Source organism: Rattus norvegicus, chromosome 18 (assembly GCF_021556685.1).
Source record: "Rattus norvegicus strain SHRSP/BbbUtx chromosome 18, alternate assembly SHRSP_T2T, whole genome shotgun sequence".
NCBI classification, from domain to species: domain Eukaryota; kingdom Metazoa; phylum Chordata; class Mammalia; order Rodentia; family Muridae; genus Rattus; species Rattus norvegicus.
The window spans coordinates 59576034-59602662 of record NC_141551.1 but is presented as its reverse complement, the minus strand read 5'-3'; the positions used below and the strand labels follow the sequence as shown (position 1 = coordinate 59602662).

The 26629-nt window shown below is 44.1% G+C and overlaps 1 long non-coding RNA gene and 1 pseudogene across 1 annotated transcript; both read right to left on the bottom strand.

Annotated features, from left to right (window-relative positions):
• Nucleotides 1-8492: 8492 nt before the first annotated feature.
• LOC120098227 (uncharacterized) lies at nucleotides 8493-14718 on the bottom strand. The gene is made up of 4 exons (XR_015643052.1): nucleotides 14592-14718; nucleotides 14357-14398; nucleotides 11470-11518; nucleotides 8493-8730 (listed from the first exon to the last, which is right to left on the bottom strand). It is a non-coding gene; the product is annotated as an uncharacterized LOC120098227 (long non-coding RNA).
• Nucleotides 14719-23939: 9221 nt separating this feature from the next.
• Nucleotides 23940-24346, bottom strand: Rpl31l7 (ribosomal protein L31 like 7; annotated as a pseudogene).
• Nucleotides 24347-26629: the final 2283 nt, after the last annotated feature.

The following is a 26629-nucleotide window of genomic DNA, read 5'->3' as shown; positions in this document are numbered from 1 at the left end:
CTTTATGTGTATGCATATGTGTGTGTAAGCATGTTCCTGAATGTGCATGTGCATGTATGTGCTTGTGGAGATATAGGACAACCTTAGGTGTCATTCCAAGGTTACTACCGATCTCATTTGTTCATACAATGTCTTTCAACCTGCCTGGAACCCAGTAAGTAGCAAAGCTGACTGGCTGGCAAATCCGAGGGATCTGCCTTTCTCTGTCTACCCAGAGCTGAGTTACAAGAACACACCTCCATGCCTTTTTTTTCTTTTTAAGATTTATTTTATTTTTTAGTTTGTGCCTCTCTCTCTCTCTGGATATATATATATATATATATATATATATATATATATATATATATATATATATATATATATCCGTGTGTGTGTGTGTGTGTGTGTGCGGGCGCGCATATGCACGCACATGTGTGTATGTGTGTAAATGGGGCCTGGCTACAAAGGTCAGAAGGAGGCATCAGATCCCTTGGAGCTGGCATTACAGGCAGATGTGAACCAGCAGATGTGAGTGTCAGAATCTGAACTCTGGTTCTGATAGAGCAGTGAGCATTCTAAACAGCTGATCTATCTCGAGGTCACTCCCCCTCCCACTTTTATTACACAGGTTCTGGAAACACAGCACAGCTCTGCATGCTCTCTATGGATTTGCTTTAACTGAACCATTTCCTCAGTGCCCTCTAAGTGGTTTTTGTATATAAACATTCTAAATCCCCACAGTAGCCCAGTGAGGTAGGGACCACACCTACCCTTTTACATACAAGGAGACTAAAATTGAGAGAAGTGACTAGCCACCTAGAAGGTATCAGAAACACAAAAATAACCCAGATCGTCCGGTGAGCAAATGCCCTGCTGTCTGCCTCAGAGCCTGAACAAATGGCCTGTGGCTTTAGCTGTGTGCCACAGATCTCGCCACAGTACACCAAGAGCGTCGGCAAAGAGCAGGAGGAACTGACCTCATAAGGAATGGACTTCGGAGAGATAGTTCTGCAATTAAGTGTACTTACTGCTCTTGCAGAGGACTCCGATTCAGTTCTCAGCACCACCATGATGGATCACAAGTGTCCATAACTCCAGCTCCAGGGAGTCTATAGCCCTTTCTTCTGGCCTTCATGGGCACCAGACATATGGACATGTGTGTATACATACATGTATGCAAAACATTCCCACACATAAATCATTTTTAAATTGAGTTTTACTTTACAGTGAGTAGGCCCAGAGTATCCCCAACCTCACTTCAATAATACACACACACATACACACACACACACACACACACACACACACACACACACACACACACACACACAACCAACAAAACCAAAGGACTGAGGCCTCAGGGCAGAGGCTGGACCGAGGAACTCCTAATTATCTGTCTGGGGCAATGCCTTTGGCCAGTCTTTTTTACTGACCGCTATAAATAGTCCAGAGCCAAATGTATTGTTATTAGTGCTTTAATAACTGTTTATTAATAACTGTGTTAGGGGTTGGGGATTTAGCTCAGCGGTAGAGCGCTTGCCTAACAAGCACAAGGCCCTGGGTTCGGTCCCCAGCTCCAAAAAAAAAAAAAAAAAAGACTGTGTTAGAACAGTTGTGTTCAATTCCACGTGGATTGTTAGAGAGAGAGAGAGAGAGAGAGAGAGAGAGAGAGAGAGAGAGCACTCCAGAGCAAAGCTAGAAAGGTACTGAAAATGGGGTTTCTGGGTATAAGCCAGAAGCAAGCTCACTTTTTCTTAACTCACACTGCCACCTCATCCAGAACAGCAGAGGGAAGCAGGGCAGGGGAGGAAATGGGGAGAGGAAGCCTGTGGCCTCCCTTAGTTGAGGCTGAGCCTCAGAAGCAGGCTGCCTGCTGTCAGTGATGGGCCCAGTGGACTAGAAGGAACTGGCTTAATAAATGTTTTACTCTGGCATTTGGTGGAGGGCAGGCCCTGGCCTGGCCTCAGAGCTGCTGGGAAGTGCTGTGGGGCCTGCTGACACTTCTCTGCCCTTTCCACAGTGTTCTCATGACAGCTGCTACCTGGGGGCCACTGGGCTGGAGTGACCGCTGTGCAAGGTGGTGACCTTCTAAATCCGAATCAGTTAATAAACTTGGCTGGCCCCGGAGCCCAGGGACCGCACACTCCACGGTGGCTTCTGCCAATTCCTCTTGTTGGTTTTAATTCCCTCCTTCCTCCTCCCCCTTCTTACCATTATGCCTGACATTTCTAAGGCCAAGTTTTGTTACAAGCAATTAGCCCATGTCAGGGATCCGGGAAGATAAACTGCACTTCGAGCCAAGACAGGGGAGAGTAGGAAGCACCTGAGTGGCCTTGGTACAGGAACTAGTTCCTCAGAGGGTCCCTGTGTGGTGGCCATGCAGAACTCTCCATCCCCCATGCTAACCATTTATTTCCCTCCTCCTCCTCCTTCTCCTCTTTCACCACCACCATCACCACCACTACCATCATCACATCCTCCTCCTTTTTTGCATATACATATATGTATGTGGTATCTGTACATGTGAGCATCTGTGCTTGCATGTACGTGGGTGCACATGTGTGTAACATGTATATGTGTGTTCACATGTGTCTGGAAGCCAGAGGTTGATGTCAAATGTCTTCCTCAATCACTCTTCCCATTATTTTGCCAAGACAGGACCTTGTATTGTACTGGGAGTAGTCTAATGAAGCAGATTGCTCCTGGACTTATGGGATGGGATTATGGGTGGGCATTGGCCCAGCTCTCGTGTGGATGGTGGGGTCTGCACTTCTCGCACAGAAAGCATTTTATCAGCTGAGCCATCTTCCCAGCCATGGTTTTTCTACTGTTAATCTGGAAAGATCTCCCAGTCAGAGCTTCCTAGACCTCGGGTAGTGCCCAAAGACTGATACCCACACCTATTCCCAATATTTGAAAACATAAGAAAGAAATTGCATATTAATCCATAATAAACTATATGATACAGGCTAACTTTTGCCATAGACCTGTTCACTCGATAGGGCCGTCTAGACACTCAGATTGCCAACTTTGTATGCTGACTAATAGGAACTAAGTCTCCCTCATTTCCATCCAGTCTCCACGGTATCAGCATCCCAGGCAAGGGATACAAAAACAGGACTTGTGCACTAGCCAAGACCTAGAAATGCAGCAACAATCTGTTTCATTCCTAACTCAGTCAGACAAACCCCACCGCAGCCCTGCTGTGAGTCCCTCAGTCAGCAGGAGGATGCCTGGTTTAGATACAAAGAGCAATGAATGAATGAAGAAGAGGAGGAAAGAGGGTGAGGAGAATCTTAGAGACCAAAGGCACCTAATCGCACAGTGCTGTACACTGCGTGGGTGAGACGCCTGTTTGGGATTTCTTTCTCCCTAGTTGGAGGTATGGAAAAGTATCACTGGCCGTCTGTCAGAGCTAGGGAACCCCAGCATCCTTGGGGAAGGCTTGGGGGAGACTGAGAGCTTGGAGCGTTGGATTCCTTGCTTTCTGTGCTTGACCTCCATATGACAATCTCTTCCAATCATAACCCATATTCTTTCTGGCATCTCTCAAAGACTTTCCACCTGGCTTCTGACAATCCTCTCACAGGGCTGTTTCTCTCTTGTAGTCCTCATCATAAGCCAGATCATCTCTGCTTTAGAACGTGTCATGGTATTTCAGATGAGACGTTTTAAATACTAAAGACAAGGTATACCTCCTCCATATTGTCCAAATGGAAAAGAATCTGATCGTTAAGCTGTCTCTTTCCCACTGAAAGTGTTTTCTGCTTCTTTAACAAAATACCCAACCAAGAATAAGAACTTCATAAAGAAAGAATTTTATTTTTTTATAGAAAGCAAGGGATCCAACACGCCATGCTCTCGGTCTCTAGCCCAGCCTTCCCCAAGGATGGTGGGGTTCCTTAGCTCTGACAGATTGCCAGTGATATTTCCCATACCTCACTAGAGATTCAAAGGCATGACAATAGTGTGTACTGGGCTCTGAGGAGAGCCATCTGTAGCACAGCAAAGTAAATGCGTTATGGAAGGGCACTTGTAAGAGGAAATAACCACTGGGTGGTCCAGAGAAACAGAGAAATTCAGGCACCAGGTTTGTTCCTTTAGTAATAACTCACGCTAGGCAAGAACCAACTAGGGTCCTGTAAGAACTACATCAATTGCTTCTGATGGTTGTGCCCTGGTGTCTTAATTACGTTGTACTAGGTTCCACCTATTAAAGATTCCATCACTGACATACTGAAAATTAAACTTCAGACACAAACTTTTCCAGGACACGCTGAAGCCATAGCCACTACTGCAGCATCTGTTCCTTAATTTGAAGCAGTATGTTGACCTGCTGTTTATTTCATGAACGTGACTAATTTAAAAAAAAAAATTAGATGTAGTGACAAGAAACGAGTAAGTGCCTCTCCCAAGAGTATGTCCTTCAATCAACTACACAAGCTCCTCCCATGTCCCACGAAAGGGTTAGAGCTGATCCTCACTCCACCACTTGTCTTCCTGGGGAAGCTCCGCTGGAATAATTTTGTTTCTCAATCTTAAGAGGCTCCCCGATATATCCAGAGCTACTCACAGCTGATGACAGGTCTAAAGCTCTAATTCGAATGGAGTCCTGCCCTGCTCTTTCTAACTGGACTTCATTGAGTTTGAGGCCAAGACAGAGGGAACTAGCAAAATATGTTGAGCTCACTTTTCTAAGAACACTGAAGAGCTGTACCCCAACCCCTACCCCGTGGCATTTTTATAAAAGGAACAAAGAATGGGGAAGGCTGGTGTGACCAATTTTCCTGCTAGATGCTTATAATTGGCTGAATTGACAGAAGTGAGAAAAATCCAGAAATGGTGAGATCTGAACACCCAAGACTAGCCAGTCTAGACAGGAACAGGAACAGGAAACCTGAGTTCTCTTCCTTCTCCAACCCATCCTATCTAGTAAAACAATTCAGTGATCAGTTGATGTCTGCTAATATCGAATAGGTGTCTCTCCCTACAAAATAAGCCAATTCAAGCCAAATCAAGAGAATAAAGGCAGGTTTATTAAGAAGCAGCTTCCAGGCAAGTTCACCAATCCACAAATGGAGGTCAGTGGAGTTGCAAGCCTGGGCTAAAGCAAGGGGGCCGGGGTTATCTTGGTTGCAAGGAGATGATGTGTGAACTAGGAGCTGGGATTATGCCGATATAAGGTTAAAAAAAATAAAAGCTGAGCCCTTGGGTAGGCATTGATAGGTGGATTGCCTGAAACTTGGAGACTGAGAGAGATGACATGTAAATCCAGAGTTTTCTCCTTGTGGGCAGGGTTGGGGAAGAAGAACGAACAGGGTTTCTTGGCTTATATAGGGAATGAGCAGGGGTTCCAACCAAACAATACCATCCACTGTTTATTTTATAAGGGACCGGAAAGCAACCAGTCCTAGAAAGCAAATGGATTTCAGTCCCCAAGACAGTCCCAGATACATGATCTATAAATCTGAGTACAACATCCCCAGCAACTCTGTAACAATGTGTTCTTGTCGTCTCACAGCACTACATGCTCTTGAGTGGTCCCGGGACTATGTGCTTCGTAAGTGTCCCTTACTATAGGTGCGCCCACGTCTCCAAACCAGAGTGTAGAATGCCTCATTGTTCACCTCCTGCTTCCAGCTGTTCATATCTGCCCCATCCCTCTCTGCTGCCATTCCTGTGGGCCTGTTTTTCAGAGGTGATATCCCTGCACTTCTTTCTGCTTCCCTTATCTCTTCCAAAATCCTGCTCAAAAACTCTTTCTTCCAAAGACCCCAAAGCCCCTCAACTCTGAGGTTTCAAAACTGTCATTCTAGAATCACCACAAACTCCCATCTTCAATTTTCACCCTTCACTACCTGTCTAGGTAGATGTTGCTTCCCAAAACTTCCTACAAGTCCTTTGACAGAAGTAGACTTGTCCATTATGGTGGTTTGAATATGCTTGACCCAGGGAGTGGCACTATTTGGAGCTGGCCTTGTTGAGGGAAGTGTATCATTGTGGGTGTGGGCTTTAAGACCTTCCTCATAGCTGCCTGGAAACCAGTCTTCTAGCAGCCTTCAGATGAAGATATAGAACTCTCAGCTCCTCCTGCACCATGCCTGCCTGGATGCTGCCATGCTCCCACCTTGATGATAATGGACTGAACCTCTGAACCTGTAAGCCAGCCCCAATTAAATGTTGTCCTTATAAGACTTGCCTTGGTCATGGTGTCTGTTCATAGCAGAAAACCTCTAACTAAGATACCCATAAAGGTACTATGCCTCCCACCCATGTTGGGTATATACCAGATTATTATTGAGACTGCATGACTCCTGGGTCTTGGCCCAGAAAGATTTTTCTCCAAGGAAGCCCCCAAAGCTAGTGTTTAAGTCAAAAGGATAAGCCAGGACAGGACCAGAGTGGGACGAGGTCATCACAATGACCTCTTAGAACTATCCTACAGGCCAACTTCAACACATATGTAGGCAGTCCCATGTGGGCCCCCTTTATGACATCATCCATGTGGATTAGAGCCTGATACAAAAGACAGCAGGCAGGGATCTGGCACTGCTGTCAGGGTCTATAGAAGTCTTACAAATGACAGCTGAGCTCCTGCTTGCTGTTGACACCCTGTAACCCAGAAAGAATCGATTTCAAACCCAAGGCCAAATGTTGCCTCTGGGGGCATTGGTACTCACCCAGCTTTGAGAGCTGGAGTTGGGGAGGGAAGAGGGGGAAGTAGAAAGGATATCTTGCATCCAAAGAAGAACACACACTCTATGTGTGTTTGTGTGTGTGTGTGTGTGTGTGTGTGTGTGTTTGTGTGCATCTGTCCATCCATCCATCCGTCCGTCTATTTCTCTGGGTCCACTGCTCTACTCTTTTTATGAATTCTTTTCACTTGTCTTTGGGGGAGGGGAACCACAGCTCAAATAATTTTCTCTTTTGCTTCATGAAATTTCAATTGTGTCCGCAGAGACAGAGACTTTCACCCATCTATGTACAAGTCTCCTAAAAACATATCTTTTTCGTAATGGACAAAATGCACGGATGGAAATGTATCCTGAAACTCTATTCACTTATCCTGGACTACAAGAAAGGAATATTTATGAGGAAGCTGTAAAAACATAGTCTTGTGAGCACGAAGTCTCAACTGACAGGATTCATTTATTTATTTGCTGACTTACTGATGTTAGCGCAGTGCTCTCTCATATAGATTAGTACTTTCCGTTTCTCAGGCTCTCATGGAAGAAACCAAAGGCCTTAGGCAAGGGTTGTCAGATTTGGCAAGTTAAAGTAGGGAATCCAGTAAATTTGAGCTTTAGATAAATAACAAAAAGTTTAAAAACGTAAACATGTTCTAAAATTTGCATGAGATTTATGTGTACAAGTGAGCATTTGCTCTGTCTCTGAAATTTAGATTTATCGAGCCTCATGGTCTGAGTGCCACCCAAAGTTTCACATACTGGAAGCTTGTCCCCAGTGTGGCAAAGCATGATGTAACAGGGACATTCAGAAGCAGCCAAATGCATTTGCTGGGGGGTGCTACTGTCAATGTGATTAACCAAGCACTCATGGGAAATGCTTAGTTCTCCAGAAAGGTTTGTTATAAAAGAACAAACCTTTCCTTTCTTTCCTATCCTTTCTCCTCATTCTCTGGCTTCTTGTCTTGCCATGTAACCTCACCCTCACAGACATTGTCCCACCATGATGTGGTTGACTGTTCAATGGGATGGAGTCAAGGAGATTCTTTTGGCTCAGCCCAAATAAACTATTTTTCTTCATAAAGTACCAAGTCTTAGAGTCATGTTTTTGTGTGTATGGATATAAGTGCACATACATACACAAATACACACACAAACACACATGGAAGCTAGGGGACATATGCTTTGCTTGTTTTACATTTTTTTCTTTCTTTTTATAATTTTTAAGGTTTATTTTAATTTTCTTTTATATATTGTGTACCACAGAGGTTCAGAGAGGATATTGGATCCCCTGGGTTCCCTGCAGCTGGACTTGCAGTCAGCTCTGAGCTAACTAATACGCATGCTGGAAATTGAACTCAGTCCCTCTGGAAGAGCAATCGGGATCCTTAGAGGCTGGGCCATGTCTCCAGCCCTCAACTTGCTGTAGGAGACAGAGTTTGTCCCTGGCTTGGGGCTCATCTCTTAGGCTGGAATGGCCAGCAAGCCCCAGATACCCACCATTCTCTTCACCACGAGGCTTGTAAGTACAGATCTTGAGACGTGGTTTGTTTGTTTGTTTGTTTGTTTGTTCATTTGTTTTTGTTTTGTTATACTTTTGTTTTGTGTTAGTCCTGAGGTTCAACCCAGGTCCTTGCTCTTACAAAACAAGCACTTTATTGACTGAGTTCTGTCCACAGCCTTCAAGTCTCCAATATTTTGTTACAGAAATGGAAGTCAGACTAGGGACAATAAAAAGTGTCCTATATTTTACCTGGCAACACAGTCTCGGGACAATTTAAGTGCAGACGGAGGAAAGGGCACTTAAGAGAAAAAAAAAGAAAAAACTTTAAACTTTTATTATACTTTATTGCATTATTCTTAAAAGAACCCAAATCAAAAATCTCTCGAGCAACACATTTCTTAAAAGCAGAAATTAGGCTCCTTTTATGTGAGAGCAAAGGTAGATGCCAAGCCAGGGTCTCAGACGGGGCGACTATAAATCTCAGGAAGACCTCGGCTGGCTCTGCAAGAGGAAAGTTGGCAAGTGATCACTGCTTCTGTGGCTCAGCTGCTCTTCTGTACTCTGAAAGAAACAATTAAAATGGCTGGGGCATTAAACTTTAAAGAGCTGGCTTGTTCACATTCAGAAGCTAATTCTCAAAAGGACCCTGGTACCTAGGAAAGGGAGGGCTGTCTCGAAAGAGCCTTTAGACTACACTTGGTGGAACCACTTTAAGCTACCTACAAGTAAAGGCTAAGAAAGTCGTTTTGTGCTTGGACTTGTTGATACAAGATATGGCATTATTTTTACCTCATAAATTCTGAGAACACCGATTTGAGACACTAAGTAGACTGTAGAAAAGATTCATCCGGAACTAGTTTCTCTCAACAAATTGCCGAACCTTTGCAATGCAGCCCACATTGGGGGCCTGAGAGAAAACAAAGAATCAAGCAAAATCCCCCCAGGTGGAAGGTTATGTTAACGAGGATCAACAGATCTCTAAGCAGAGGTGGCTGACTAGGACTGGATGATCTAGGAAGAGCCTAATAAAAAGAGTTATAAAGTGTCAGCTCCATGGTGGGACTCTGGCTCCTGCATTTCGTCTCCAAATTTGCTTTATGAGAACAGAGGATGGTACCTTCATCAGCTAGTGAAGATTAACAGTGGAAAACAAAGTTTGATATATCACCTATTGTGTGACTAATGCTACTATAGTAAGTGTTGACATAGCTTTAGGGAATAAAGTAGTAGAGATTGGAGGTGTGATGGTGTCTAACTAGGGCTTGAAGATGATGGAGGACAGGAAATCCAGGACAGTTGACAGCGTGGCTGTCCTATGAGGAAAGGCAACATTTAAGGCAGGAGAGGTTACAAGGGGCCCAATGATTATGGGCTTTATAATCATGGAAAACATGCAAGTTTCTTGACCTTCTAGAGATATGGGAAACTCTGATGGAATTTTAAGGTGATGGGGATGTCTTGCAGAGTTTTTAAGTAGAGCTCTCCCGGTATGGAGTAGGATGTGAATGAAGCAAGAACAAGAGTATAGCCATGGGTCAGACAATTGAAGCCACAACCCCAATGGTCAGTGATGGGGAGGGTGAACAGAGAACTGGGCTGTGGTCCAGTAGGCGAAGAGGATGATAGTGGTTTTAAAAGCCCCTGAGAAATGACTCAGAGAGTATTACCATACAAGCCTGAGTTCAATCCCTCAAACTTTTATAAAAGATTCAGATGTAGTGAGGGCCACCTGAAATCCCAATACTGTTGCAGAGAAATGGGTAGTGAGGACAAGAGAATCACCCAGTAATGCATGGGCAATACAGCCTGGAGTGTACAGCACAGCAGCAGAAAGAAGAGAGACCCTGCCTCAAAATAAACATGGACAGTGAGAAGTGACTCCTCAAAGTTGTCCTTGAGCTACCACAGATGCACCATAGCACACGGATGAAATCTCTCTCTCTCTCTCTCTCTCTCTCTCTCTCTCTCTCTCTCTCTCCCTCCCTCCCTCACTCCCTCCTTCCACCTTTATACACATTACAAATGCACACCACTACATACATGCTCAATTCATTCTGGAGTTGATGAGCAACTAACTGGGAGTGAGGACTGACAAGAAGAGGGCTTTCTCTTGTTGACTCTGATGTTTGTGACTGGGCCAATACGGATGGCATTGTTGACTAAGTGGGCAAAACATCAGGAGATGAGACTGGGGAGGCAAGGAGAAATGGTCTGTCAGCCTTCATTTACTGAGTGTAAGGCTCATATAGAGCATCCAACTAGGGAGATCTGCCTGTGAAGTCCAAAGAAAGGGAGACCAGGCCACCTAGGGAGATTATTGGTAGAGGTGGCAACTAAGAACCTAGATGAGAATGATAACGTGTGTGGAGATAAGAATGGCTGCTGAGGACATGGGAAGAAAGCAACAAGAGTCTGAAATTATAACCTGAAACATTTCATTACAAGAAAAACCTGCATCACATGCCCCAAAGGCATCCATCAGATTTGGTGGTCACTGATGACCGTACAGCGGAGGTGTCGATCTGTTGAAAGGGTGTTTCAACAAAAAAACTATTGCCAGTAAGATCCATAAAAGGTACCCACATCCATCTTGCTTGAATAGAAATTACTGATGCCCAGAAATACAGCATTCCAAAAGGAGTAGTCATTACTTCACTCTCCTCCCTGAGTTATTATTATGGTTATAGGTTGGAGCTTTAGAATAACTATAACATAGTATATTTCAACAAGAACATTCACAGAATACCCTATCAGTTGTCTTTCCCTCTTAACCAAAGCAGATTTTTTAGAAAGGACTGACTCTCATCTCACATAAATCAGCAAGCCTACCAAGGCTGGAGTGTACCCCATAAAATACTCAATAAAGGCTGACTGTGGTTGCTGTCAAGGCACCCAACATAGCTAATCTTTGAAAAGTTCACAGTCTATTTGGTGGGGGAGATATAAACAAGGAAGACCATTTAGGACTGGCACAGGAACGTGAACGTGGGTGTAAAATCAGCACTGAGGATGGCGTCTAACCCAAAGTACACCACTCCTATTTGTTGGATAAAGACAGCACAAGTGCAGGTGATGGGTGGGTGACTTGTGTTGGGACCATTTATAGGCTGGGAAGGTACGGCGGGCAGGGGCACCATCTGGGTCTGAATACTTTCATATTTTGTTGCTGTGTATGCCCTTCAGATCTCAGAAGCCTTCTCTGTCTTGGACCGCAAATTCCTGTGTGGATAAACAGGCAGATGGAGGGGAGAGACCTGTGGGATTTCTCAGGAATAGCTTTGTACCCAGAAGGACATTTACCTAAGATGGCAGCCGTAATAACAATCCCATTGAAATATTACTTCCTGTGCTGAAAAGAAAAAGCCACTGTTAAAACCATTTCTTTTTTTCTCCATTTATTAGTTCCTCTTCTTTGGCTGTGGTAAAACGCCACGATGAAGGCATCTTATAGGAGGGAAAGCCAGTTTTGACTTAGAGTTCCAAAGGAAGTCCATGACGACATTGGAGGAATGGAAGGAAGCACCCGGAGCAAGAAGCCAAGAGATCACACCTTCAGCTGCAAACACAAGGCAGAGAAAGAAACAGAGTAGGAGCCAGGCTTTGAACTCTCAAATCCTGCCCCTTCCTCCAGCAAGGTCTCCCCACCTCCGCTTAACAACACCACGAACCGGGAACAAAGTGTTCAAATACCAGTTCTGATTCCAACTACTCGCTCCTCCTCCTCTTCCTCCTACGTGTGCATCTTCCTCTTCGAGTCTTAAGTGATGGGCTGACACGTCTTTCCTGAACGCCTCACTGCGTGTTATTTGCAATAATAGACATTAGGGTTGTCATAATTATCCCATCACCTCTTGTCAGGGCTGAGGGCACAGGCCAGCTCCCACTGGTCTCAAAACTACTCCTCCTGGTTGCTTGGCAAACTAGCAAGCCACTAGAGTAACTTCGGTGACCTCGAGCTGACCTGAGGGATCAATGAACAATTAATTACTATCAACCCACTCTGGGAAAGATAGTGCACAGCCGTTTCTCAATCACGACTGGAAGCGCCCCTCTGCTGGCAGCTGCCTGTGGGATGAACCAAGTCTGTTCCGGCTTCTAAGCCACGCCTCTTACCCCCGAACTTCACGCGTGCGCGCGCGCACACACACACACACACATACACACACACACACACACACACACACACACACACACACACGTGTGCTCACATGTGTGGTCATGCACACACAGAGAGAAAAACAAGGGAGGGAAAGAGGAGGGGAAGGGGAAAGGAAGGGGAGGAGAAACAGAGGGAAAAGGGCAAGGGGAAGAGAGGGGAGAGGAGACGGGGGATGGAGGGGGGAGGGGGATGGGAGAGGGAAAGGGGAGGGGAAAGGGGGAGTGGGAGGGGGAAAGGGGAGGGGAAAGGGGGAGGGGGAGGTCACTCCATATTGGTTACATATCTGAGTGTCCCTCTATTGGTACAGTTTTTCCCCACTGTTTGCTAAAGCACCTGTCTAAGGGAGAGGAGGTCAACTGCAGCGGCCCAATCGAGGGAGACCTTACTTTCACCTCACTTCCTGTGACATCTCTACAGACCAACTTTTTCTATCATCAGTGTTTCCACCATTTTCAGCCTTTCTTCTCCCAATCCTAACAATCTGCATTCTACATTTCTCATGGTCACCTGACCCCATAGCTCGCACATGTCCTACACCCCCGTTTATAGCAAACTGTGGTCAGCACATTCAATCTCAGACACTCCACCTCATAAATCTGCGCTAACCTCTTCAGTTACCAGGCCTCATACAACCAGGCGCTTTAACCTTGAACTTAGGAGCCTCCGTCTGAAGATGGGAGTGGGCTAGTTTGGGTCCCAGAGGTGCTGAGAACCTTATTTAAGTGTGTTTGCTGCTTTATGTCTACAACTAATTGTCTAAAAACTGTTAATTTTGTTGTCAATATTCTTTAACGCTCTAAGCCAAGAGTTTTTGATTATACACAGCAGAAACTCAGCTCAAAAATGGAGGGGAGATATGCAGGCTTCCTGGGAAAGACAGTAGCTGAGGATGGTGGTGCATGCCCTTTGTTAACGCTGAAGATGTTTTATGCCATCCGGCAGTATCAAATATTCTGCCAAGATTTAGCTCTATATGCAAAACAAATAAACATAACCATGCATTAGTATACAAATTTTCTCAGCTTTTAAAAATGATAAAGTTGTATACATACACTAAAGAATTGTTTTCGAGCAGTTTTTCTCATACTCCATCTGTATAACTATGATATCAGCCTGTGGGTCACAGATCAGTGAATCTACGATAATCTATTATCAGTTTAATTTATGCATTTATATGAATTCGAGGCCTACGTAGTGAGTCCCAGGCCAGCCAGAGCTACATAGTGAAACCCTGTTTCAAAACAAACAAAAAGAAAGCTCTAAGTATGTCTGGTTTGGGTCCTCTGGGAAAGGATGATTGAACAAAGGCCTCAGAGTTTTCTGCATCGTTCCTCTGGATTGGCATTGTTCTACACTGGATCATGCCACTGGGCCTTCTCACTGCACCACTGTGAAATCAGCTAGCAACCTCTGACAAAGAGACAGCTCATTCTGAGTAAGAGTAATTAAAACACGAGATCCAGAATCACATCTATTGGTAGAATGAGAATCAATCTCCAGGCTTGAGCAGAATATGATGTGGCCAGTTGCCTAGAATGTAAAACCACAGCAAATTCTTTTCTTGTCCAAGTTCCTGATCCCTAATACTTAGAGTGGCCAACCTGTGACCAGTCACAGTCAGTGCTGCCCACACAGAGTATTAAAGGTGGCCCTGTTCACCCACTGCTTGACTCAGAGAGGCCAGCATCTATTTAGAACAATGGTTCTCAACCCTCCTAATGCTGCAACCCCTTAAACAGCTCCTCATGTTGGGGGGTGACCTCCAACCATAACATATTTTCATTGTTACTTCATAATTATAATTTTGCTAGTATATTAATTGTAATAAAAATATTTGGGGAGATAGAGGTTTGCCAAAGGGGTCACATCCCATAGGCTAAGAACTACTGATTTAGAGGCACTGGCAAATCCATTGTTTCTGGAGTTTTGCCAGAAAGCAAAGTATTCCTCAGTTGAGAATATACTACCATGCATAACCTCCTGGCCTGAGTTCCAGGTACCCATGGCATACGACAGTATTGTACCTACCAGAGGGAGATCCTGCTTCTGATATGTCTCTCTCTGCATTGCCTAGAAGAGAAGCATATTAGAGTAAACACCTCCTATGCCTTTTAATACTCATGTTCCAGGCTGTCTCATGGTCCATCCAACATTCCCCCATTTGATGAAGTTAAACAGAATAAGGCAAAGATGCTGGCCTTGTGCGTGGTGATCAGAGTCCCAGAAGGTAACATGGAGACTTCTCAGAAGTTCTCACTTATACCTGGCTTTGTCAGTAGCCTGCCATTTTCTCTCCCTCGGTGTGCCCTCGAGGCTGTGGTCTGAATTCAGACCTGAGAGGCAGTTATAAGATCTTGTCCCATTCTACTAGATAGTGTCACTGACCCTTTAATGGCAGTTTGCTCCATGAGGTTAAGTCCAAGAGAGCAGTCACGCACCCCCAAAGGCACAGCTGTCACAGATGCAGTTATTGTTGTCATTATTATGATGTGGGCCTTTCACTCTATTCAGAAACAGCAAGAAGCCAGGCCAGGTCTCTCACTGGTCTTCCCAGAGCTGGGGCTTGTCTTCCGAAAAGAACTCAAAATGAATTGGAAAGTCCCCTCTGCAGCTTGCAGGAGTTTACCAGTCCCTGGGGCTCCGACGATTAAATCATATTGGAAGACCTATATCTGCCTGCAGATAGAGGAATCAATTGAAAACCAGTATTAAAAACAACCCCAGATATATCCTTTCTTGTGACAGCCTACAAAATGTTGGAGAACAGTTGTATCTGCCTTTCTCTAGACAATACGACAAACTCTACTGTTCAGAAATTGGCCCTGAACTAAGCCACTACCAAAAGACTATACATGGACTGACCCTGGGCTCCAACACATAGGTAGCAATGAATAGCCTAGTAAGAGCACCAGTGGAAGGGTAAGCCCTTGGTCCTGCCAAGTGAACCCCCAGTGAATGTGATTGTTGGGGGGAGGGTGGTAATGGGGGGAGGATGGGGAGGGGAAGCCCATTTTGAGGGGAGGGGTTAGGGGGATGTTGGCACGGAAACTGGGAAGGGGAATAATAATGGAAATGTAAATAAGAAATACTCAAGTTAATAAAGATTAAAAAAAAAAAAAGAAATTGGCCCTGAGAGAGTTCATTGTTCAACCTCATGCTATCTTCTCCCCCCACCAAAAGGAGGCCCAAACTTGAACTTCCAACAATCTCCCACTTCTGCTCATTCCCCAAGCTAGCAGTCTTCTCTGATATGGTGGTTGTTTTGGACTGGGAAGAACCTTGATGGAGACAAATCTCACAGCAGTTTTGTTCTACCAATGTATAGCTTTCCTCCACCACACTACACCCAACATGTTCCCAGAAAGGATTTTAAATCCAGACAGGCTGGCTTGTTTCCATTCAGAAAACATGCCCATTTATTGTTTGGAAAGTAACAAACTCAAACTAAAATCCACAAGCACCGCGACTTGGCTCAGTGAGGCAAGTGAGACCCTCCAAGGCCAGCTTCAATCAGCACGGGGTTGCATCATCTACAGTTCTCAGTGTGAAGAACCAAGGACAATGCAAGGGGGTGGGGTGGCCAATTACCCCATTCCCAGTCTTGCAGTAGTAGCTCACCCTGTGGGTAACAATTAACCTGATCCTAGAGACCTACATAAATCAGTCACTACAGAGGAAAAGAATTCTTTATCTCCAGTAGTAAATGTGTACACATGGTCAGTGGCCTGGTTTATAGCTTTGTTTCAGAGGTGAGATTTGGAGGAGGAAGTTGCCAATAGAGGATTAGGGACACTCCCAGACACCTGTGTGGGGCAGCCTGCAGACATTGGCTACACTGGACTCCTCCAGGCTTCTTTCTCAGATTGCATCTGTTGCCTGCCTTTAGGCTTCTAGAAGTTTCCAGCTGCATAAACATAATCCTCAAAGGTCCACCTTGGTCTACCAGACCCCTGGATAGATATATTTCTGGCCAAATATCTTTCCCTTCTAATTCAGCTGCACCACCTCTTTTCTTTGCTGGATAGCTCCTCTTTTATACTCAGATCACAGCCAAGACACTCCTTGGTCTAGGGACTAAAACTCTTGATCCTATTCTATCCGAGGAGACTCTCTTGTGTTCTGCAGTAGGATGTTAGCCTTTGACAGCTGTAACTGCAAAGTGCTACAGCATAGGGTCTTAAACAAGAGAAGTTACTTCTTCCCACGCTGGAGAGAGAAAAGTACAAAATCAAGACCTTCAGCTCGAGAGAGGCTTGGATTGAAAACAGTGAACAAGCTATTCTCTTCAGCTAGAAAAAGTTTTTGTCTCTTTATGCTGCTTATCTCTCTGGGTATTCATTTTTTTTTTTGGAAAGACAACAGCACATTGGATCAGGGCCACTTAGGAGCTCGTTTTATTCTTAATAACTCAGTTAAGATCTACTTCCTAACAAGGTCCCATTCTGAAATACTGATGGTTAGGATTTCACAGATGAATTTGGGGAGAACAATACAGTCACGGCAGGGTCCCTACCACTTCATATCTTCATAAGCTACTAGCTGCCCTCACTCTTGTCACACCTTTGTCACAAGACACCTGACCCTCCCCCCACCTCGACTCCCAGCGGGTGGCATAAAACAGTTCTCCATATTGTTAATGATTTCACATACCCACTACTCTCATCCTTTTTAAAATACTCTTTGTTGCGTTTCATAACGCCTCTTGTACTGACAGCAAGAGCCATGGGGGTCACAAGGATTCCTAATTTGCCCAGCGTCGGGAGGGATGTGTGTGTGTGCGGTGAGCTTGAGAGATGCTTGGAGCCAAGCTGCTGTTGGCAGCGCTGTCATAATGACCCATCTGCCTCACCTCCAGGGAGCTGCCACCACTGGGGATGTGTGTCCCTCCTTGGCAGAGTGAGTATCAAGCTAATTTTCTGGCTCCATTTTTTTTAAAAATCTACTTGGAGGTTCCAGGAATCCAGCCATGTGCTCTAATGGGCCCTTGTCATTAGAGGCTTGGCAAATGTTCCCACTCTGGAGCTTCTCAAAGCCCAGGAGAGCTGGCCAAGGCCTGAGAGGCACCAAGGCCATTTTCAAAAGCAAAAGGGCAACAGGATCATAGTCCGACATTTTTTTAAAACCTGCATTTATTTAGTAAATAATGTATGTTAATGCAGCATGTGCTATATTATGCAATAATTATGGAAACAACCCGATTCTCCCATCCCAGACCTCACTTGTCTATTGTGGCTACTCAGCAGGATACACACAGCCCTCTTCAATCAGTAAGTGTTCAAATCCATGAGAAGACAGTTGATGTTAGAGGTCAGCTTCTGGCCATCCAATTCCACTGGGCTACCTGTCTTCTCTTCTCCCACAAATCCACTCTTAAGACCTCCCCAACTCTGTTGGTCTGTGGTGATTTCCAAACTTGTCACCTCACCCCCCTTATCATTCTGGCTTGGGATGCCAAACAAAGGTATTGCAACTCAGTCATTTCTCTCAAGACCTACCACAGAAGTAAGAGCCTTTCTACTCTTTATTTCTCAGATCACCAGACAGTGCAAGGACCAAGCCAGAACTGCTGACTAGCCCTGACAGGAGACTCTGATGTGAAATCAGACTGATGTTTGCTAAGCACACACTCGTGGAGCAAAAGGCTGGCTGGTGCAGGAGGGAACTTTCCAAGGTGTGGGAATTGTTCTGAACATATATGCAGTTTTCTAAACCTACAAAACGACAAAATTAAAATCTGCATTTTCTGCCAGGTAAACCAGACTTCAATAAAATTGATCGAAGGGAAACAAGAGCCCAATGTCATCATACCACAAAATAGAACCAGGCTTCCCTTGTGTTCTGACAGCACTGGTGTTCTAACCCCATCCTCAGTAGATGTCTTGCCTAACAAGCAATTATGGTGACATGCTTGCCCCATGGTACTTGTTAGAATAGGGGCCTGTCAGATACAGCACAATGCAGGGGAATGTTTTAGGTCCTATATTATCAGGAAAATTCGTCTTAACAATCATTTTTTTATTCACAAAAGACATTTGTTTTATTCACATAAAGAGGCCCAGACTCTAGCATGAGGGTCATGGTCTCATGTCTGGCAACCCGAGGGCTATTGTGACATGTTAACCGTTTGTCGTTCACTGTTTCTTTAACTATCAAATGAGTCTTCAGACTGACTAAATTTGTGACATTTCTTTTAACTTTACAACTGTAAAATTGGGGTACATTATCTCTGTGTGCTGATGAAGTCACTGAGTGATAGAAAAACTGGATACCGGTGACATCTGTCAGATCCCTGATGCATGTCAACCCTTTTCTTGCCTCCTGAACCTTCCCATCTCCTAATTTTCTTAGACTCTTTTCCAGTGAATATTCTTACTTGATCGCTTTCTCATTTTGCTGGCAACTCAGAAACATGATGTTTTAAGGACAACAGAGGCACCAGTTTTTCAAGGAAGTCCATTCCCTTATAGGGAGTCAAGACTTCTATTGAATGCTCCTAGGTAGAGTGAAGACTTTTTAAAGCTATGTATCCTTTGATTTTTTTCCCCCTGGGTGGTTAGTTTTCATATTGTGCTTATTTTTCAAATAAAGAAACTGAAGCATAAACAGTTAAAGGGACTCATCTGAGTTTCCTGAGGTCATGAGTGGCTGGAGTTATGACAGGAAGTTCTTGGACACCAGAACCTTTTTACTTGACAATGCTATTCCTTCCTAAGTCCCACAGTAATCATGTAAGACTGGTGACATCATCTTCTCTTTTCCTAATTAGGAACCACCAACACAAATATGTTTTTTCTAATACAAAAGTGGCTGTGTAGGATTACTTCAATTATTTTTTAAAGGCTTTGTCTGAGGCCTTATTATGGTTTCCGATGGCCTGGAAGTGGCAAATACAACAACCAAGAAGAAGGTGACCCTCAGGACAAACTCGTCCTTATTCCCTACTGATAGCTCCACAAATATCACAGAGCTACAGAAACTTCGATGGAGACTAAAAATCTTCAAGACAGCTCAGCTTTAATTTGGAACATGTCCAAAGACGCATTTATCAAACCATATCCTTCCAGATTCGGCATTTTTGGAAACATCGACATACATCTTTTGAAAGATAGTTCAAGGTGAAGGGAGTTTAAGAAATCCTGGTTACATCTTTTCAGAGTGAACTCCAAAAGCTTTGTAACCCCAAGTGAAGTACAGCAGTAAGTTGCTTTCAAGCTTGGAAGGTTACGCTGCCGATTTATATACTACATTGTAAATGCTGGGGGCAATCAGGGGCAGAGGGTGGCTTTTGCCAAACACCTACTAACATTTTGAAGGGAAACCATGAATAACACTTGAAAAATTCAGTGGGTAGAAGACAAAAGGAAGACTCTATCAAGTGAATGGTAGCCAGTTTTCCACATGGGTCTCCAGTGATTTTTAGCTCTTAGCAACCCCACCTCTGTCTAGCCTTTCCTACATAAGGCTGGCCTAGGGCACCAAAAGAATATTACAAAAACGATGGGATATGACTGACCAGATAAGGCCATAAAAAAAAGTTTGGCTTCTTCCTTGCTTTCTCTTAGATTAACTGCGAGGGAATCTAGAGGATGAGACCACCTGAGGGAAAAGCCTAGTGGTGTGGAGTTAGAAAGTTCGTCCTAGTGTATTCCTCATCTAATTATTAGGGCAGAAATCTAGAAGACCTGGAACCAACTTTTCTCCAACCTTGGGAACTCGAAACTCTCGATCAACAAAACAAAACAAACAACAGAAACATTTCATTTGGGACAATTTTCCGGATAGGAAGACCAAAAGTCAGGTTACATAACAACATGGAGTTCAAAGTTTCATCCTTATCAGTATGTTGAATGTTGTTTTATTTTATCTAATACAAAAATATCATATTATGGTACATTAATTAAGCTCTGTGTCAAGAGCAATATGATGTCACCTAAAAGAACTTCTTGCCTGTGTTAGCCTGTGAACCTATGCCCATAAGAACAAGTCTAAATGGCACCTGGAATGGAAATTCTCATCTTATTTAAGAGTCGTGTTTATGGAAAAGCTAACTGTGGTACCCAGAAAACTATCGAGCCCACCTATTAGCTTACGTCCTGTTCCCTAAGAGCTAGAGAACCGACTCTTAAAATCCTATAACCAAGCAAATTGCAAAAGCTCACAAGAGGCCATATGCTATCATGATTACTATTTTGATCCTTCGCTGTAACAAGTTTTAGTTATTTTTCTTAAAAAGTCTAGTTTAAAATACCAGTATTTGCCTAGTCTGAATCTTCTTGCAAATAATACTTAAGAAAGAGATGTCATAATAGATGACTATGCCCACCTACTTTCATGTTGGCTAAGGAAGGCGACATTTCCCTGAGCATTAGAGCAAGTGTAATAAAATAGTGTTTTGTGAAGCTCCTTTCTTGGAAGGAACACTCATAAAACTTTATCATACATATATTTGCTTTACTAATGCCATCATTTAATCTCCCTCCTGCTTTTTAAAGAGACATCTTTATTACCGTGTGGCAGAGACCCCAGACTAATTGTATTTACAGACAGTATCAAACCATCTTCTGGAAAGGGCTGGTTTTCTGAAGGATTCAGTGGTGAGAACCACATGATTTCCCCCTTTATCAAATACCACTCTTAGGTTTTCATTAGGAGTATAACTACTGTCTCTATGGAGCAGGCAGCCTGCCCTACTGATTAACCTTATCTGCTGTCTCCTTGTTCATTCTGGGTCACACAGGGACCATGGGAGAGTAAACATTACCTCCAGTGTTACCTTTCACCTCCTCCTAATCTTTCCGTGTGGCTCCTAGCAACTATCCCGCCGGAGAAACCAAGGAAGGAGTGGAAGGGTGTGAAGTCAGACAAGGCAGCTGGGACCTTTGGCTAAGATCCTGTAAGAAGAATGCTGGGAGGGTCCATCTTGGGATCTTCCTCAAAGAACTAATATGCAGAGACAATGCATCCACCCTGCCAGCCATGACGCGGTGCTGAGGCGAAGTGTGCTTAACTGCAGGTCTCTTTGTTCCCCCGTTTTACACAGAGACAGGAGGATCCAAGCACCCCATCTTTAAGCAGAACATTGAGAGGATGGCCATAGAGGAAAGCCATCATCCATGGAGGTGTGGGCGTATGCTGGGATGGCAGAGTTAGTTATAAGCTTCAGAGGTCCTCTCCCACGTATCAATTCTAACTTGGCAAGCCTTACTCTCCTAAAGGTTCCACAGCATTCAAATAACACCACATGCTAAGTACCAGGTGCCTAAGCCATGGGCTTGTGGGGTCACATTTCAGATTCAAGAAATATCATAAAGATAGATACTTCACAAACTATTCTCTATAGTGTGTATTTTGAGATTATGCTTTCTTCATTTCTCTCTCTCTCTCTCTCTCTCTCTCTCTCTCTCTCTCTCTCACACACACACACACACACACACACACACACACACACACACCACAGCACACATGTGGAAATCAGAGGACAATTGGTGGGAGTCTCTCTTCTTTCACTCTGTAGATCCCAATGGCCGACTCATACAGAAGAGGCTGAGACTCCAATAGGTTCTCCGTCATGAGGCTGGATGCCTCAGCAGTCCCAGTGTAGCTCTGAAGAGAAAGCTCAAGGGTCATTACATTTTCCAGGAAGGTTCTACCCAGTATGACCGACAGAACTCCACACACCCGTGTCCACTTCACCTTCCTCAGCAGACACTATGGTTTACTGACAGTGAAGCGCACACAGTGTTGTGGACGTCAATGGACAGGAACTGAAGAGAGTATAGACTATCATAGTTAAATATTTAAATAACCAGTTAGTCGTGGAAGTTGTTGTGAGCAGCTTTCTCTGCACAGTAGCACTATAAAGGATTGGTCTTCTGTGTGTTTTTCTCTGGTCCCCAAATTTCCGTGAATTAGCACGCCTTTTAAAAAATCATTTAGAGCAGTGGTTCTCAACCTTCCTTCCTAATGCTGTGACGTTTTAATATGGCTCCTCATGTCATATCCCCCCAACCATAAAATTATTTTTGGTGCTGCTTCATAATGATAACCTTGCTATTGCTATAAATCAAATGTAAATATCTGTGCTTTCTGATGGTCTTAGGTAACCCCAAAGTCCTTTGAACCCTCAAAGGGGTCATGATACACAGGTTGAGAACCACTGATATAAAAAGATTAAAAAGTAACTTAAAAAATAAAAAAGACAAGGGCTCATCTGGCCTAGGCTGGCCTATGACTTACTATGTAGATGAGGGCTATCTTTAACTTTACAATCCTCCTGCCTGTTCCTCCCAAATGCCATGAATACTGGTATATGCCACCATGTGCAGTCTTACATGGTTTGGAAGACTAAACTCAAGGCTTTGTATATACACAACTGAGCTATATTCCCAGATCAAATACATACATACATACACATATACATATTAGAAAAATTATAATAATTTATAAAAATTAAAAAAAATTTACTACTCATCCTTACCCCCTTGTAACCTAACTGGAGATCTCCATTTCCTAAGTCAGCTTGATGAAGCCGGCATATCTTCTACTACATCTTTATTGCAATGTATTTTCACCTCAATCCGATAGACAGACCCCCCTCGAGCATTTCATCCACAGTGGAGTTAGTAACAACACAAGTCCCCTAGCATTACTTTTTAAAGATTTATTTATGCAGATCTGTGTGCATATCTGTGTGAGTGGGGTTGCCATGGAAGCCTGAACGGGATATCTGATCCCATGGGGCTGGGGCTATCGGTGGTGTGGGTTGCCGGTGACTAACTTGGGTCCTGTGGAATAACAGAAGGTGCCTTTATCTGCACTGCTGAGTCACTTCCATGGCCTCAGCGTTAATTTTTAAGTGCCTTTAAGGTTATTTTTAGACAGGATAGAAGGCTCCGCAGTTAAGGGTGCTGGTTTCTCTTCCAGAGGACCTGGGTTCAATTCCCAGCACCTACATAGTGGCTCATAACTGTAACTGTAGTTCTAGAGGAATAAAATGCCCTCTTCTGGCTTCTGTGGCCAATGCCTGCATATGATACACAGACACATCCAGGCAAGTGCTTATACACAACTATTAAAAGTAAACAAATCTTTTTAAGAATTATTTTTATGAAAAGTAAATACCGAGTTGGGGAATCAACTGCCCTGGGTATCGGGTAGTGAAAGGCCAGCTCTGGAAGCCATGTCATCAGCAAGCTGAGAAGGTGCTGCTGAGGAAAAGGCCAATCACACTCAAGGACTTGGCCTACTGGGATTCTGCTTTTCCATCCCTCTATCCTTCCTGAAGAAAACTGTAGCTGCTACACAAGAACCATCCTGTAGATATTTACTAGACATTGGCTAATATTATATATTAATATTTTATGTCTAATAATATATTAGATATACAAATGAACACATATGTATACAAATAATGTTTTATAATATAAATATAATAAAATATAAATGATAATTTAATGTAATAATAACGCGTTGTTTGTGGCAATGTTACGGCTAACATCATAGATGAGTCCTCTGGCTGAGTCAAGTCGTGATTCTCCTCAACTACAACAGCTCCCGTCTTTTATGTTTTTATTTTTATTTTTTGGCAGTTCTGTAACTTTATTTGACATTCAGCAGTTAGTTCTCATCCACATTGACCATCTACAGGTTTTTGAATGTGGTAACAGGCACGTAAGTTACCAGTGTGTAGAGCTTGTTTGGTGAATCCTCAGCCTCATTATGCTTTCTGGACAAACGTACTCTGATGTGGTATGGAACATTCCTTATTCCTTTGGCCCAGACGGCTTTATTGAGCCTGGTGTCTATGCGCACATCTGGAGTCCCCATCTCCTTCATGGCAAATTTCCGAATTTCTTTGAGTGCCTGAGGAGCACGCTTCTTGAAGCCCACTCCATGGATGCGCTTGTGAATGTTGATGGTGTATTCTCGGGTCACCACCTCGTTGATGGCAGAACGGCCCTTCTTCTTCTCGCCACCCTTCTTTGCGGGAGCCATTCTGCCGGGCCCAAGTTGGAAAGGAAGGGCGCGAGGGGCTGTGGGAAGGAAAGTCGCGTAGCCGTACCAGCTCCTGTCTTTTAAAAGTGACCGGAAGTCTAATGGTAAATATTAACGTTTATCATATGTGGATGGCTGGTACGGAGAGTCATACCACATTCCCCTCTCAAGTGTCGGGGTTATTTTGCAGTTTCAAAATACAATGAAGGCAGGTTTTTCCAGTGTCAATGGGGCCTCAACTCACACCAACAAGGCTACAAAGGCACCCTGTTCCACCTCTGCCCAGCCACCACGAGCTGCTTACGGACAGCACTCCAGGTAGAGAGGCCCCAGTGCTCATTTCATTCTCAGAGGAGAGGCCAGATGGGACTTTGCTTAGAAAACCATTCCAGTTGAGCAACTGGCTCAGAGTGTTTCAGGGCTTCAGGGTTCACTGAGAGGGGAGTTTATTTACAGACACACGCTAAGACATATATACGACGATGCCTCACAGATCTCTACAGAAAGGCAGATGTTCCAGGAAAGATTGCCAGCAGCAGGTTCCGGATTTTCTCATAAAAGAGAGCATCCCCCAGGGAGCCAGGGGTGGCTCATCCCAGTGCTGTCCTGAGAAAGAGCATCCCTACTGGGTATTGAGAGCCTCTCTTAGACTGGATCACTTTGAGGATGGGGCTGAGATACTAGGCCATCCAAACGACCACTCAGACCCCTTCCTGAAGTGCTGGCAGCAGAGGGATAGAGGAGTAGGGCTTGCCTTCCTTGTCCCCAGATTTGGGGAGGGTAGGCAGCGGGTATCACGGAATCTTGTCTTACCACAAAGGACTCCAGATCAGTAGCAGGCAGCAGGCTAGAGGGAACCCAGCCAGTCTTCCCTCGCCTTCCTCCCCATTACTTCCAGACTGGGCAGGAGAAAACTAGAACCCATCCACTGTGGGGATCCCGGGGCTTTAAGGGAGTCTATAGTCCACCTATTATAAGACTCCAGGCTGGTGAATGAGCAGCATAGTTAAGTACCTGGGAGAGCAGCCGTGGTAGAGAAAGGAAATGCAGCTCCGGAGGTCAAAGGCAGGCACAATGTTAATTCCCTTAGTAGCCACATTAATAGAACACAAAGAGGTGAAATTAAATTTTAACTAATACTTTACCTTTTTACTTAAAACAAACAAACAATCATGGGCCTGTGAGATGGCTCAGGGGTAAAGGTGCTTGCTTCTGAAACTCAAGGACCTGAGTTCAATCCCTAGGACTGGCAGAACAGAAGGAAGGAGCTATTTGTTTCAAGTTGTCTTCTGACCACTGTATGCACACGTACATAATTAGATAAGCAAGTAAGTAAATAAATGTAATTTTTATTAAGTTAAAAATGTTAAAAATCAATTGTATGTGTGCAGGAAAGTTGAGCCAAAAGCACTAAGTTCCTATGTACCACACACATGCAGCTTACACACTTGTCTATTAGAATCTGGCACTCCTGTGGTACGTGTGCCAGCAGTGATAAGCCAATGTCAAACACATTAACTAAAGCCTCCAGCTTATACTGAGGCTGCTTCTATTCTGTTACATGCTCTCTGAGTTAGACAGAGAGACAGATGCGATACTGACATAGGACCATTTGGGGTTGGTTTTCTTCCACAGCGACTCCTCCACCCTGCCTCCTCCTCTCAACTTTCATTCTGTTCCCACACAGACCTGGCAGTTGCCCTCCGTCTCGCCTTTCCTGGAACCCGTGTAACCGGACTCTGACAGTACGCCATCTTCTCAGACTGCAGGGTCTGACTCAGCAACATCTCTCAGGCCCGTCCACATGTTGTCTTGGTTTGATAGCCAGGTGCGGTGGCTCGGGACTTTAATCCCAGAATGCGGGGGGCTAAGGCAGAAAGATGGACATGGTCTCCAGCTAGTCCGGATAGTGTAGCCAAGACCATGTCTCAAAAACAATAACAGCAGCAAGAATATCATGGGGGCAGGGGTGCATTCAAAGTTTTAAGATCGTTTTGACTGGGAATATTAAGTAAACAATAGTAATATATTGCCTTTAACTGAATATAGTCTAAACTATATCTCAACATGCATTTAATATTTAACTTACTGAAATATTGACATTCATTTTCATTTTAAATCTTCAAATTCTAGTGTATGTCTTATATTTACAGTTGACCCCTTCCTTTCTTTCTTTCTTTCTTTCTTTCTTTCTTTCTTCCTTCCTTCCTTCCTTCCTTCCTTCCTTCCTTCCTTTCTTTCTTCATTGCATCCAGCCATTAAAAGAATGGTGGTCATTTTAAGAATCGCGACCAAATCCTTTTTGTC